Source organism: Lolium rigidum, chromosome 7 (assembly GCF_022539505.1).
Source record: "Lolium rigidum isolate FL_2022 chromosome 7, APGP_CSIRO_Lrig_0.1, whole genome shotgun sequence".
NCBI lineage: Eukaryota > Viridiplantae > Streptophyta > Magnoliopsida > Poales > Poaceae > Lolium > Lolium rigidum.
The window spans coordinates 70996259-71012684 of NC_061514.1; the positions used below are offsets into that span (position 1 = coordinate 70996259).

Here is a 16426-nt window from a genome sequence, read left to right on the forward strand (position 1 = left end):
GAGGAAACTACCATAAGAACTTGCTAGAGTACTAATCATGCCTCCAAACTAGTTTCTACCACTTAGAACAAGCATGCAAGCTCACTAAACATGTTACCTACAGCAGCAAAATATTCAAGATATACTCAACCAAACGAAATTCTACTTGGATGGGTGGAGGAGTCACATACCGAAGAGCAAATGTGCCAAATTTCAGACAGAAATCTGGCCTGAGCAAAGAGATCGAGAAATCTGGAGCTCTGGAGCAAAAACGCGAGAGAGATGAACTTGGTACGAGTTTTTTCGGGAGAGAGAGTGTTACGGGCGAAAGAGATGACGAAGTGGGGCGAGAGGGAGCCCACACCACATGGTGGCGCGGCCACCTTGCGGGCCGCGCCGGCCTGTGGTTTGGCGCCCTCTGGTGCCCCACAGGTCATCCTCTGGTGCTCCCAGGTGCCTCTTCGAAAAATAGGACCAACGGTGTAATTTTCGCGAATTTTTGAAAACTTTGAAAAAATGCACATTTTATGGGTATTAAGTTTATTATTACTGGCCAGGAAAATTTTAGAAATCTCAAATCAATTAAGAAACTTTGCAAAGTAAAAGTGCTACAGCAACTAAAGCAAGTGAAGAAAGAAAGAAATGTTGTTTACCTCCTCTATGCATATAAAAGGTATTTGTTAACAAGGTTGATCAAGTCTTGCCACCAAATAAATTTTACATAGCATATGAAGAAATAAACCTCAAATCAATCATGTTACCTTGAATTGTATTGATATGGATCCAATCACAAGAGTTTGATATTCTTCTTTAGGCTCATATATAGGACAATCGATGGTTCCCACTTTGATAGTTCTCACATGAGAGATAGTATTAACTCCGCACGCTTTTTCAATCCTCTTGGGGAAATAGACGGTGTGTTCCTTATCATCAACATTGAAAGTAACCTTTCCTTTATTGCAATCAATAACAGCCCCTGCGGTGTTAAGAAAAGGTCTCCCAAGAATAATAGACATATTATCATCTTCGGGCATTTCCAACACAACAAAATCGGTTAATATCAAGCGAGTTAGTAGTAACTTGAACAGGAACATTCTCACATATACCAACAGGAATAGCGAGTAGATTTATCAGCCATTTGCAAAGATATATCAGTAGGTATCAACTTATCTAAGTAAAGTCTCTTATAAAGAGAAAAAGGCATAACACTAACACCGGCTCCCAAGTCACATAGAGCGGTTTTAACATAATTATTCTTGATAGAACAAGGAATAGTAGGTATACCTGGGTCGCCCAACTTCTTTGGAATTTTGCCATTGAAAGAGTAATTAGCAAGCATAGTAGAAATTTCCTCATTGGGGATTTTCCTTTTGTTAGTAACAATATCTTTCATATACTTGGAATAAGGTGGCAATTTAATAGCATCAGTTAAAGGGATTTGCAAGAATAAAGGTTTCATCCAATCACAAAATTTATTATAGTGTTCCTCTTCCTTTGATTTTAGTTTCTTAGCAGGAAAAGGCATTGGCTTTTGCACCCAAGGTTCTCTTTCATTACCATGTTTCTCAGTAATAAAATCTTCTTTAGTATACTTTTTATTTTTAGCATGCTTTTCGGGTTCCTTTTCAACCTCTTCTTTATCGGGAGTATCATTCTTATCATTATCTTCATTATTATCATGTTCATTGCCACTTTCGGTTTCAGCATCGAAATAGAAATACTATTAGGATCATTAACGGGTTCAGAGGATTCTACAACATTTTTATGTTTCTTCTTCTTTTTCTTCTTAGAATGAGCACTAGGTTCAATGCGTTGAGAATCTTGTTCAATTCTTTTGGGATGCCCTTCGGGATATAGAGGATCCTGGGTAGAGACACCACCTCTAGTTGTTACTTCATAAGCATGTTTCTCTTTAGATTTATTCCCTAACAAGTCATTTTGCACTTTAGTGAGTTGATCAATTTGAGTTTGAATCATTTGAAAATGTTTAACAAGCATCTTAACATCATTGGAGGTTCTCTCCATAATATCATGCAATTGACTAATAGCTTGAGAATTTTCCATTAGATGATTCTCTACTCTCATATTAAAATTTTCTTGCTTAACAATATAATTATCAAACTCATCTAAGCATTGCGCGAGAGGTTTCGAATATGGAATATCTTCCCTAGTAAAGCGTTGAAGGGAATTTACCTCAATCATGGATGAAGGGGGAATTATCTCACATATATCTTCTATTGGAGGTAGATTCTTCACATCTTCGGATTTAATACCTTTCTCCTTGAGAGACTTCTTGGCTTCCCTCATATCTTCATCATTCAATTTAATTAAACCCCTCTTCTTCACTATTGGCGTTGGAGTTGGTTCAGGCGTATTCCAATCATCATAATTCCGGCCTATTTTAGCCAATAATTCTTCAGCGTCGTCTGGAGTTCTTTTCTGAAAACACAACCAGCACAACTATCCAGGTATGCCCTAGAATCAATGGTTAGTCCACTATAAAATATATCAAGTAATTCATGCTTTTCTAAATCATGGTCAGGCAAAGCTCTAATAAGAGAGCAAAATCTTGCCCAAGCCTCTGGCAATTTCTCTTCATCTCCACGATCAAAACTATAAACTCTTTGCAAAGCAGCATGTTGAGCACTAGCGGGAAAGTATTTCCGAAAGAAGACAGACAAGCAATTCTTTTGGACTTTTAATAGAACCAGGTGGCAAATTATTATACCAAGTTTTAGCGTCATCCTTTAATGAGAATGGAAATATTTTAGCAACAAAGTAAGTACGCTTCTTAACATCATCGAGAAAACAAGCTACTCAAAGTAGATAACTCGGTCATGTGTTCAACAGCACTTTCTTTTTCAGTACCGCAAAAAGGTGTTTTCTCAACAATAGCTATATGAGATAGATCAAGAGAAAAATCATAATCTTTATCCCTAATGTTTATAGGAGATGTGGCAAATTTAGGATCAGGAGACAGTTTATATCTAACAGTGTGTTCCGCAAGCAACTTTTTAATTTTTCTTGCATCGGTAGTAGCATGGCATTTTTCAATAAAATCATCATCAAGCTCCACATAATCCTCATCAAGATCATCACTAGAGTATTCAAGTTCGGGTGAATTAACGGGTGTAGTAACATCAGGAATTTCGGTATTTTCTATTTGTCTAGATCTAGCAATTGAAGCATCTAGAAAAGTTCCCAATGAACCACTATCATCAAGCACGAGCGAAATATTATCAGTATTATGAGAGTGTTCGGACTCAGCGGTTGTACCCGCATGCGAAGCATGTGGCGGTGAAACAAGTTTATCAATCACGGATGGTGAATCAAGTGTAGCGGAGGTACTCGGAATTGTACCTTTTCTTGTAGTGGATGGTAATATGGCGATCTTAGTATCGCGAGGTTTACCCATGATGGAGAATTTGCAGCGAACAATATCAATCCAAGTGAACTTCCAAATAAAGCTATGCTCCCCGGCAACGGCGCCGAGAAAATAGTCTTGATGACCCACAAGTATAGGGGATCGCAACGGTCTTCGAGGGAAGTATTACCCAATTTATTGATTCGACACAAGGGGAGACAAAGAATACTTGGAAGCCTTAACAACGGAGTTGTCAATTCAGATTGCACTGGAAACGAGACTTGCTCGCAAGAGTTTATCGATAGTAACGAGCTTTATAGCGATAGCGAGTAGTGAAATAACGTAGCAGAGTAACAAAGACAGCGAGTAGTGATTATAGTAAACAGCGAGGATTAAAATACGTAGGCACGGGGACGGATGACGGGCGTTGCATGGATGAGAGAAACTCATGTAACAATCATAGCAGGGCATTTGCGGATAATAATAAAACGGTGTCCAAGTACTAATCAATCAATAGGCATGTGTTCCAATTATAGTCGTACGTGCTCGCAATGAGAAACTTGCACAACATCTTTTGTCCTACCGGCCGGTGGCAGCCGGGCCTCAAGGGAAACTACTTGGATATTAAGGTACTCCTTTTAATAGAGTACCGGAGCAAAGCATTAACACTCCGTGAACACATGTGATCCTCACATCGCTACCATTCCCTCCGGTTGTCCCGATTTATGTCACTTCGGGGCCATTGGTTCCGGACAGCGACATGTGTATACAACTTATAGGTAAGACCATAAACAATGAATATCATGATGAAATAATAACATGTTCAGATCTGAGATCATGGCACTCGGGCCCTAGTGACAAGCATTAAGCATAACAAGTTGCAACAATATCATAAAAGTACCATCTACGGACACTAGGCACTATGCCCTAACAATCTTATGCTATTACATGACCAATCTCATCCAATCCCTACCATCCCCTTCGGCCTACAGCGGGGGAATTACTCACACATGGATGGGGGAAACATTGCTGGTTGATGGAGAGGCGTTGGCGGTGATGGCGGTGATGATCTCCTCCAATTCCCCGTCCGGCGGAGTGCCGAACGGAGACTTCGGCTCCCGCGACGGAGTTTCGCGATGTGGCGGCGTTCGGAGGGTTTACGGCGACTTCGACTTCTCCCCGGGCGTTTTTAGGTCGAGGCGAATAAGTAGTCCGAAGGGGGCGTCGGAGGCCGGCCGAGGGGCCACACCACCTGGCCGCGCGGGCCCCCCCAGGCCGCGCCGCCCGGTGGTGTGGGGCCCTCGGGCCTCCACTTCAATTGCCCTTCCGGCTCCCTTAGTTTCCTGGGAAAATAGGGCCTTCCGCATAAATTCCGAGGTTTTTCCCGAAAGTTGGATTTACGCACAAAAACGAGACACCAGAGCAGTTCTGCTGAAAACAGCGTTAGTCCGTGTTAGTTACATCCAAAATACACAAATTAGAGGCCAAACAATAGCAAAAGTGTTCGGGAAAGTAGATACGTTTTGGACGTATCACCCTGCGACGTATGAAGAAGCGATGATGAGCCCAGATTCCAACAAATGGCAAGAAGCCATGAAATCCGAAATGGGATCCATGTATGATAACAAAGTATGGACTTTGGTAGACTTACCTGATAGCCGCAAGGTTGTCGAAAATAAATGGATCTTCAAGAGAAAAACAGATGCTGATGGTAATATTACTGTCTATAAAGCTCGACTTGTCGCAAAGGGTTTCAGACAAATTCAAGGTGTTGACTACGATGAGACTTTCTCACCCGTAGCGAAGCTAAAATCTGTGAGGATTTTGTTAGCAATAGCTGCATTTTTCGATTATGAGATTTGGCGGATGGATGTCAAAACGGCGTTCCTTAATGGAGACATTGAGGAAGAGTTGTATATGGTACAACCCAAAGGTTTTGTCGATCCTAAAAATGTTGACAAAGTATGCAAACTTCAGCGTTCAATTTATGGACTGAAGCAAGCATCGAGAAGTTGGAACCGACGCTTTGATAAGGTGATCAAAGACTTCGGGTTTATACAGTGCCATGGAGAGGCATGTATTTACAAGAAAGTGAGTGGGAGCTCTGTAGCATTCCTGATATTATATGTAGATGACATATTATTGATTGGGAATGATATAGAACTATTAAGCAGTGTAAAAGGTTATTTGAATAACAGTTTTTCAATGAAAGACCTTGGTGAAGCATCATATATATTAGGCATCAAGATTTATAGAGATAGATCAAGACGCCTAATAGGGCTATCACGAGTACATACCTGGACAAGATTCTAAAGAAGTTTAGAATGGACGAAAGTAAGAAAGGGTTTTTACCTATGTTACCGAGCAAGGTCTTGAGTAAGACTCAAGGACCGGCTACGGCGGAAGAAAGAGAAAGGATGAGTCGGATCCCCTATGCTTCGGCGAGTAGGCTCTATTATGTATGCCATGCTATGTACAAGACCGGATATAGCACATGCTTGTTAGTTTGACTAGCGAGATATCAAAGTGATCCAGGAATGGAACAACGGACAGCAGTCAAGAATATCCCGAAGTACTTGAAAATAACTAAGGATATGTTTCTTTGTTATGGAGGTGACCAAGAGCTCGTTGTAACAAGTTACACCGATGCAAGTTGGAACACCGATCACGATGACTCTAAGTCACAGTCTGGGTACGTGTTTATATTGAATGGTGCTGCAGTAAGCTGGGCAAGCTCGAAGCAGTGCATGGTGGCGAAGTCTTCAACAGAATCGGAGTACATAGCGGCTTCAGAGGCTTCATCAGAAGCGGTATGGATGAAGAGGATCATTGTAGAGCTCGGTGTGGTTCCTAGTGCATTGGACCCACTAGTCATATACTGTGACAACATGGGTGCCATCGCCAATGCACAAGAACCAAGGTCACACAAGAGGCTGAAGCATATCAAGCTGCGTTACCACTCGATTCGCGAGTACATCGAAGATGGAGAAGTAAAGATTTGCAAAGTACACACCGATCCGAATGTAGCAGATCCGTTGACTAAAGCTCTCCCTAGGGCAAAGCATGACCAACACCAGAATGCCATGGGTGTTAGGTTCCTTACAATGTAATCTAGATTATTGACTCTAGTGCAAGTGGGAGACTCGTTGGAGATATGCCCAAGAGGCAATAATAAAAGTGGTTATTATATATCTTTATGTTTATGATAAATGTTTATATACCATGCTATAATTGTATTAACCGAAACATTGATACATGTGTGATATGTAAACAACAAAGAGTCCCTAGTATGCCTCTTATCTAGCTTGTTGATTAATGGATGATTAGTTTCATAATCATGAACATTGGATGTTATTAATAACAAGGTTATATCATTGTATGAATGATGTAATGGACACACCCAATTAAGCGTAGCATAAGATCACGTCATTAAATTATTTGCTATAAGCTTTCGATACATAGTTACCTAGTCCTTATGACCATGAGATCATATAAATCACTTATACCGGAAAGGTACTTTGATTACATCAAACGCCACTGCGTAAATGGGTGGTTATAAAGGTGGGATTAAGTATTCGGAAAGTATGAGTTGAGGCATATGGATCAACGATGGGATTTGTCCATCCCGATGACGGATAGATATATTACGGGCCCTCTCGGTGGAATATCGTCTAATGTCTTGCAAGCATATGAATAAGTTCATAAGAGACCACATACCACGGTACGAGTAAAGAGTACTTGTCGGGAGACGAGGTTGAACAAGGTATAGAGTGATACCGATGATCAAACCTCGGACAAGTAAAATATCGCGTGACAAAGGGAATTGGTATCGTATGTGAATGGTTCATTCGATCACTAAAGTCATCGTTGAATATGTGGGAGCTATTATGGATCTCCGGATCCCGCTATTAGTTATTGGTCGGAGTGAGTACTCAACCATGTCCGCATAGTTCGCGAACCGTAGGGTGACACACTTAAAGTTGGATGTTGAAATGGTAGAACTTGAATATGGAATGGAGTTCGAATATTTGTTCGGAGTCCCGGATGAGATCCTAGACATCACGAGGAGTCCCGGAATGGTCCGGAGAATAAGATTCATATATAGGAAGTCATTTTATAAGATTTAAAATGATCCGGAAGGTTCTATGGAAGGTTCTAGAAGGTTCTAGAAAAGTCCGGAAGAAACCACAAAGGAAGGCGGAGTCCCGGAGGGACTCCACCTCCATGGCCGGCCAACCCTAAAGGGGAGGAGTCCCAAGTGGACTCCCCAAGGGGGAGCCGGCCACCCCTCCAAGGAAGGGTGGGAATCCCGCCTCTAGTGGGAGTCCTAACTTGGGTAGGTTTCATGTGTTATGGAAGGTTTTGGTTTGGGGTCTTATTCGAAGACTTGTAGACCAACTCTTGGGTGTTCCACCTATATAATGAGGGCCAAGGGGAGGGGGCCGGCCACCCCAACACCACAAGGTGGCCGCACCCCTCAAGTGGCCGGCGCCCCCTCTCCCCAAACCCTAGCCGCCTCACTCCTCCTTCTTCCCCGCACGCTTAGCGAAGCTCCGCCGGGATTCTCCACCGCCACCGACACCACGCCGTCGTGCTGTCGGATTCAAGAGGAGCTACTACTTCCGCTGCCCGCTGGAACGGGGAGGTGGACGCCGTCTTCATCAACAACCGAACGTGTGACCGAGTACGGAGGTGCTGCCCGTTCGTGGCGCCGTGATCAAGATCTTCTACGCGCTTTTGCAAGCGGCAAGTGAACGTCTACCGCAGCAACAAGAGCCTCATCTTGTAGGCTTTGGAATCTCTTCAAGGGTGAGACTCGATAATCCCCTCGTTGCTACCGTCTTCTAGATTGCATCTTGGCTTGGATTGTGTGTTTGCGGTAGGAAATTTTTTGTTTTCTATGCAACGAATCCCTACAGTAGCCACAATTGCATTCACTACTCAGTCATCTTTTTGCTTAGTACAATATGTGATGCTGTGCCAGTACACCTAGGATGACCTAGCTGTCTAATTTATGTCATATAGCTTGGTCTACGCAGCAGGGATCACGGGTTTGTAACATTAAATCCGTAAACAAAGATTACTTTATAGGGTAATGCATCATATCAGGTTGTTATAGTAGAGATTAACTGATTACAAGTGGTTGCTATTACTGACATCTCAAAAAATGTCTTATATTTTTTTTAATATCTCTCCAGCTCAGGATAGAATTTTTGACCATTGTTTTAAACCCGAGTGAGTAGAAGAATTGTTAGTACTAGCTTAAAGATTCACTTGCTGTTTGTTTCTGCAAAAGCATACCGATGCAGCAGCAGAATGGTTATGCCCGGGCTCCGGCGAGCGGCTAGCTCTTCTGTTAAATTCTTATATAATTTGCTCTTTCCTTTTGCAGAGACAATTTATGTGATATAGTTGATAAATTTCCTTGCCATGTTTTTTCTGAACTGAAAAGCTGAAATTACACCTTTACTGTTGATAAAAATAGCACCAGAGATGGTTTATGTATGTGCGGTTTGTGCTTTCTCAACTTTTTATCTTGTATCACATATGTAGTATTTGCCATCTCTTGTTAGACATGGTCATGTTAATTGGTGAGCAGAATCATGCCATTCATTTTAAAACTGAGCTTGGTCAGCATGTATTGCAAATAGCACCCTGATAGTTCTTACTGATGTTTTCGTTTTTGGTTAAATCTACTAAGTACCATCTCCTGACTATAAATGCAGACATGATGTTTCACCCTTGCAACACACCGGAAGATAATAAACAAGCTTTGGAATGCGGCAGAGATGCGGAATCAGTTTGTGGGGTGGTATGTCACAGATTCTTCTAGCACAGCTTGCCAATGTATTTTTTTTATGCTATTCTTTTCACGGCTAGAAGGACCCGTCTCACCATCTCTTGGTATTGAGTTAGACCCTAGCTGGCACTGTTAGTGGTTTGGCCTACCTACTCAATAACGACCAGAGAGGAACAAGCCTAAGCGCAGGAAAAGGAATACGAGCGATAAGCAGTAATGATCCCCTTATGCGGTCTCTTCTGAATGGTGATGATGTTGAGCTTGACAAATTTAGATCTGGCTGTAAAGATGTACCAGGATGACACTACAGAAGTCCGAGAGATGTAGAGGAAGGTGCTTTTCTACTATAAAAATTCCACAGCAGGAGACTTGCTCTAAGCGTAGAGATGGGAGGTGAGCAATGCGAAGAGAGTGACTCGGTGAATTTGTTTAGTCTTTGCCGATGTTGACATTACATGTACTGATATTATCGTATTTGATTTTAGTTTTCATTTAGAGACATGTTATGGTTAGAGAAGTTTTATTTGTTTCTTAAAGTATAGTTCTTTGTTTTATGATTGACCGATGCGTGAGTCTAAGGATTACATGATTATATTCGGCCATAACAACACATATGTCTACTTTTATATCTCTGAATTCTGACATGCATTATGTTTACGTGTCTCGCACTCCTTACATGTCGTGGCAACGCACGGGCATTCTACTAGTAATTCAATAATATTCTTTCACATAATATTCTCTAAACACCTAAAAATATTTCTATCAAAGACATTTTTCCAAAAAAAATCTTTCATACAATGAACATTTTTCATAGGAGTTTTTATAAGAAACATTCACAATTCCGCAGAAGTTCATAATATATTTTGATAAATAATAGAAAATATATTAGAGTTTGGGGAAATTAGCCGTGGTTATTTTGAGATCCATTTTTTCACTGTTTGGGAAAATATTCCGAGTTAGGAAAATATTTCAAGAATACTATAGTTTTCTAAAAAACGAAGTATCAAATAATGTGAGATGTTTGGCTATCAACTATTTTTTCAGATCAATTTACTTAGGATTCACAGATTCGTACATGATGCAAATCTGGAAGATTTTCTACAGAATTCATACGCAGGAAAATCTGCCTAATTATCAAAGGATTCAAACACAATTCATATAGATTCATACAAAATTCAGAGGGTATTCATACAGTTCCATACACATTAGACATTTTTAGTATCTATCGAAGCAAATACAACACGAAACATGAACATGTCAAGAAACTAAATCCAAAACGAGAAACAGAACTAAAATACATACAAATTTCATAAAAGTTACATAGAAGAATCTAAAATAAAAAAAAGTCATCTCCAGGATCCAGGAGGCCTGGATGACGCCCGGTCGTGTCCGACCACGGCACGCGGTGGCGCGCGACGAGGACGCGGACCGTCCGCCGCCGCCGGCGCTCGAGCGGCGGCACGGCCGATGCAGCGGTGATTGCTGGAGCTGCTGCGCGTAGGAGGTGGCGGCGGGATGGAGAGGGCCAGCTCGAGGTGGCGATGAGGTCGGCGGAGGGCAGCGTCGGCGAGGCTTCCTCGCCGGCGCTCATGCTCGCCACCGCCGGGGAAGCCGTGCTCGAGCCACCGCCGGGGAAGCCGCCTGCCCGCCGCGCTGCTTGTGGTGGTCGGGGATGTGGAGAGGAACTAGGAGAGGGGACGGGTCGGGGCTGGGTGCGTGGGGGCGGCGGCGCTGAGGGAGGGAGGGGTCTGGGCGGGTTGGGATTTTGGGTTAGGTTGGGCTTTTATACCCCAGTGTGCGTTTAGGGATGATTTCGAATTTTCCAGAGGACTCAAATGCAAATGTGCCAAACCTTTGACTGCTTGGACTTTGCACGAATCTCCAACAAACATGTGGTGTAGATAGTATCGGAGGGCCTTACTATTAGTTAACAGTATAATGAAACCAGCAGGGCCTTACCAACCGATCGGACGATCCGATGGTCCAAAACTTTCTGACCGATCCGAGCAAGCATTCCGTTCCCGAACAGTCACCGATCACGTTAAAAAGGCGATTTCAGCTCGTGAGCCATCCGATCGGATGATCCGATGGTCCAAAACTTTCTGACCGATCCGAGCAAGCATTCCGTTCCCGAACAGTCACCGATCACGTTAAAAAGGACTTTTTCTCGTTGTATAGGCCCGTTTTCTTTCTAGGGCTGCTACTCCCGAAATTGAGTTAGGCCGCACAACACTACTTGGGCCCGAAACGGTTTAAGGGCTACGCACTTTGGGCTTCAAATAGGATACTCATGTACCAGTCATACGGAAGACTGGTATATTTCGAGCGGTTCCCCTCTTCGCTCTCGTTCCCCTCTCTACAGTAAAAGGCGACCGAGAGGCGATCCTCTTTCCGCCGGCGATTCCGCCACCCTCCTCCTTCCCCCCGGCCTTGGTGCCGTCGGAAGGGGGTGGGGGGGTTGAATCGCCGGGCGGATCTGTGTGCTAGTAGTCTAGGTTAGGCTAGGTAGCTTAGTTTTCCTCCCGTCGGCGTTGGTGGCGGCGGCGGTGAATAAAGTGTCTTGGCGAGGTCGTCGACGCGGCGGGGACCTTGCTTTGGACTTGTGTTCCTCCTTCTCGTCCGCGTCTCGGCGCCGTCGTCTCCAGCGTCATCGGGAAGAAGGGGGAAGACGCTAGTCTGCTGCGGCTGGCGGTGGGCTGGAGGATGCCGTGGTCTGTGCTTGGGGTGTGGTCCGTGGATGGCGGATTTGGTGCTGCTCCTCGCTTCCTACGGCGGGAGGGGCTGGATCTGGAGGTTGAAGGTGAGCTTGGGGCAGGTCCCCGACCCGCGTGCCACAGCGATATGTGGGCACCTTCGGTGCTTCTTCTCGTGGTTCACAAAGCCAGATGGCGATGGAGCTTCTTCAACCTCGGGTGTGGAGGTCTTCGTCTCTTGCTCTCGCGGTGCTTCGGTGTCGGAGGCGAGCGGCGGTTTCGTTCGTGTGGTGCAGAGTTCCCCAAGGGCTTCTTTGTAATTTTGTTTTTCTTTAGGGGTCTGTCTGCAATTTGTACGGGTCTACGTGTCCTTCTAGACCGTATCTGTTCTCTGTGTACGTATTCTGTACTCCGTATGTTTTTGACTTAATATATACGTATGCGTCTCAAAAAAAAAAGGAAGAAAACAACCATCTTCTTTGTTCTCTTCCGCGTGCGCCTCCTATCCTCCTCATTCCTCAAAAAAAGAAAAAAAAAATCCTCCTTTGCCCTCCAATCCGCCTCCGCCGCGCAGCCATTCTTCCTGCGCGTGCGACGCCAACTCTCACTCTCGGCTGAACAGCGAAGGTAGGTTACGAATTCCACAATCTTGGCGTCTTTTAGTTCTATTTAGTCGGATTTGTGTAGTAGCATTGACCAAATTTGTTTCTTCTCCGGCTACGGCGCCGGCCAAGTTTGCATTCCGTCCAGGCTTTCCAGTGGGCTCGGCCTTCTCTTCCGCCGCGAGGCTCCCTTGTTCGTCCTCCTCCTGTCGTCTCTCCCTGGCCGCAGAGTCGCACACCGCCGTTCCACCTCCACCCATGCCATGGCCCCATAACCCCATCGCTGCTTTGGTCTGCGAGGTGAGGCTAGGAAAGCAGTATGCCTGCGGTTGCCAATCTCCCTCTATTCTGCTCGATTTTGAAAAACCCGCTGTAAGAGCCCGCCCAAATCCATTGATCCGCCCAAATCGATTGCTTCTTCTCCGGTGATGGCGCCGGTGCGGTTCGGATGACGCGCAAGCAGCGGACTGGGCTCCCTCCAAGAGGGCCTAGCATTCTTCAATTCGCCCATGGACCCGGCCAAACTTCCGAGGAACGGCTCCCCCTTCCGTTCGTATGGGCATCGTCGTGTTAATGGTATGTAAACTGAAACCGCCAGCGCTGTAATCATGGTGGTAATAATGGTGATTAGTGTCACAGTTATGCTCAGGTCTCTTCTGTACTTGATAAATATGGATACGCATCGAGCAATTGTATTTCTGTGCCCATTATGTCTCGCCTTCAACCTCTAATTTTCATCAGAGATGTTTCTTGCTTAAGGTTTGCACTTCTCTGTTTACCCACCATCCTCCTTCTCCGTAACTTCATCGGCGGCAACCAGGCAACATTAGGTAACCAATTGACTTAGTGTTCTTTGTTTCAGGTCTTGCCGTGCTTGTTTGTCTAGGACTTTTATTTAGGGGCTGCTCACACCAACTGTGTGACCTTCATTTGTGACCATGGCTGCTGACAGGTGCCCTCATTCATGCAATTTAACCACCTTTTACTGTCCATTGTTAATATTTTTTTTACCTCTATTGTTTACTTTAAATTTACTCTCCACAGTCTGCAAGATGTTCAATTTTTAATCCCAAGCCAAATATGCATTTACCTGCTGCCTTTTGGTTACCATGACACACATAAATCTGCTACCTTTCCATCTCTATATTTCGTAAGCGTGTATACCACAGAATATACTGACAGTACGATATGTATATATTAGCCATGTTCAATCTTGTGGCAATTAATTGTCTTTCAGATTTGGGAAAATTGAATCATCAGATATTAGGAAATCTTTACTGCAGCTAAAATGTTCTTCTATTCTTGTAATTAAAAATAAAAAAAGGGAGAAAGAAGAAGGGTCGTGAGCCATGCGAGGACGACGTTGGGTTTCACATGGAACAAATAGGACTGAGCCTGTCTTGCATGGTCCAAGATAAGAGGTTTGCTAGGTTTGCCCTTTAATCTCTCATGAACAATGCAGATCATGTATTATCTAATCATATCAGACTAAAAATTTAGTACACACTATGTTTGACCTGAGAACAAATACTAATGCTCTAAAACCCTGGTGTCCCCTTCATTTTTCTTACAGAAAAGCCAGGATACATACTTGTTTGGTCAGAGACTAGATGGAAAATCTAAGGTATACATACTGCTGACATTACTTAGTACCATGATACACCAGAAAGGGATGTTCTGATCCTCACATGCAATTAAATTCCTTTTATTCTCATTGTGATGCACCTAACTGTACTAGGGTCAAACAACAAGCTTTTCCCCACAAAATGTGGAATCCATGGCTGTATGGTTAACAAAATAATCAACAGACATTGATTTATTATTTTCAGAAACAAGCATTATACTGCTACTCGTGAAGACAAGGTAGCACAGCCAGTTTCCTTTGATCCTATCATTAGTTTTGTATTTTCTACATATGCACTTAAGATGTATATGCAAGGTATCAATACTTGTTGTTATAGTTTAATTTTCAGAGGACAAAAAAATGTAATAATATTTTGATGGCAACAACCAATTTATTTAGTTATGTTTATACGGAGAACAGATGTTAGGTCTTCCTGGAACACATTCATTTATGAACCAGTCAAGTCCTTAATTAACCATAAGATTGTTATCTCCCAGAAAAGGCATAATCTTACTTGAAATTGAAACATACAAATCCATATTGTATTCCAATCAAAGTGCATGTGAACTGTGCATAATAAGTCTTAATCTCTTGCGTGCTTCTCTGTCTAACGAATCGTGTACATCACTGATGCCCACATTGAGAAGTTCTAGCTTGTTTGATACTAGATTTTGAGCACTTGAAAATTGTTCAAACTTTACACCGAAGTGTTCTATTCTGTATTATTATCTTAGTGATGTTCTTTATTAGTGCAGAAGCATGAGAATTCACCGAAGAATCAAACAAATTACCAATGCCCGCACTCCTTCCTCGAGGTATCTAGAATTTGTTGTGTTCTGAATTTATCCCACTATCGTAGATAGATATGTTTTTTCTAACCATATGGTTGTGTTTCCAAGATTGGGAACAGGAAAATTCTAACCATATGGTTCTGTTTGAACTGCAACATTTAATATTATTATTGAAACACAATTAAATAAATGAAATAGTAAAACAAGAAAGGGTATGAGAAGTTTGATAAGCCAGGGTCATGTACTTCTCAATTCAAATGGTTAGATTTTCGAATGGCTTTAGTGGTCATATCTTATAGCATGTTTTATTCCCACAAGTTATTTGGAAGCTCTAGAAATATTTAATTCCCTCCATCTACTACTGTCAAATATGTTGATACAGGCTCAACATGTATATTTTACAAAGAAGCCCTTTTACTGTGATCAAGGCATGTTGCAAGCACTCTGATGGATGCGGGGTTATACATACATATGCACTCTAGAATGCATAACATGAGTTGCAGACAATGTTGCCACTAAAGATGTTGTTTGTCGTCTGAAAAAATTTGAATTGGATCACTTCATCAAGTCATAAATGTTGTTAGATTGACACCAGCTGGACATATACAATTTATTTAGCATTATTTCTGAATTTTCATGAAACAAAAACAGAAATGAACAGTTGCTCTCGTGACATGAATGCGCGCAGAGCTCTTTTCTTAAAAAGGTAAGTTATTCTTCCTGAGTTTCATATACATTATGGGTTACATGCAATATTTATTATGGATTGGCATAGTTATTACTCCGTGGTAGAAGTTCCACCTTTTCTTACCTTTTGTTGGTATGCTAAAGATCCTATCTTCTCTTACCTTTTGTTTGGCTGTGTAATGTTTGTGGTGTTAAAAGCATTGTCCTTCCTTTTGTTGGCTTTGTTGCATTTGGTTTCAACCAAAAATATTCAGTCCCTTAAAGCAAATTCCTCACAATAACTGTAATTTAGCTATTTCATCTTTTATTCTATAAAGATGGACACGTGGGGCAACGCGAGCCAGAAACAATGGTGTTGATCGAGCTGAATGAGCACTGCGGTAACCACAGCAGGGTTTCTTTCCTGGAGGGGAGGAATGCGAAAACGAAGGAAATTGTTGAGCATGTCATTGAGCTGTCCAAGACGAGCAATAGAGGAAGCTGAGCAGCTCAACACTATGGCTGACCTGATCTAGGACACCTATCTATGTTTGATTGTGTATTAAGTCATTAACTAGAGCAGAATGGTCACTCTTCATTTTTGTGGAGCTATTGGTTTATGCAAGTGAACTTGGCAGTAGTTGTTCATTGGCATGGAAATTCAGAATCTTTCTTTAGTGCCTCATATTCAAGGTTTCGATTTCTCGCGTTCAACTCTTTCATTGCTATCTTTTATTACTAACGAGTTTATTGAAATTATATGAATCTATTCTCAAAATAGATGGGCGCAGCAACGCGCGCTATGTTGATCTAGAGTACAAAGATATTGCATGCTTATAATATACCCCTAGGTTTAAAGTGCATTGTCACCTGTATTTATTCCCTTAATAAGTAGAGATTGGAGGAC

General features: G+C 42.6%; 1 long non-coding RNA gene across 14 annotated transcripts; it reads left to right on the forward strand.

Annotated features, from left to right (window-relative positions):
• Window positions 1-12371: 12371 nt before the first annotated feature.
• On the forward strand, window positions 12372-16216 carry LOC124677583. Of its 14 annotated transcripts, none has more exons than XR_006994118.1 (5): window positions 12372-13390; window positions 13763-13868; window positions 14012-14301; window positions 14813-14877; window positions 15858-16216. It is a non-coding gene; the product is annotated as an uncharacterized LOC124677583 (long non-coding RNA). The 14 variants fall into 14 exon arrangements; XR_006994120.1 differs by having other exon boundaries at window positions 14012-14062; XR_006994121.1 differs by lacking the exon at window positions 15858-16216 and having other exon boundaries at window positions 14012-14062; window positions 14268-14301; window positions 14813-15498.
• The last annotated feature ends 210 nt before the right edge of the window (window positions 16217-16426 follow it).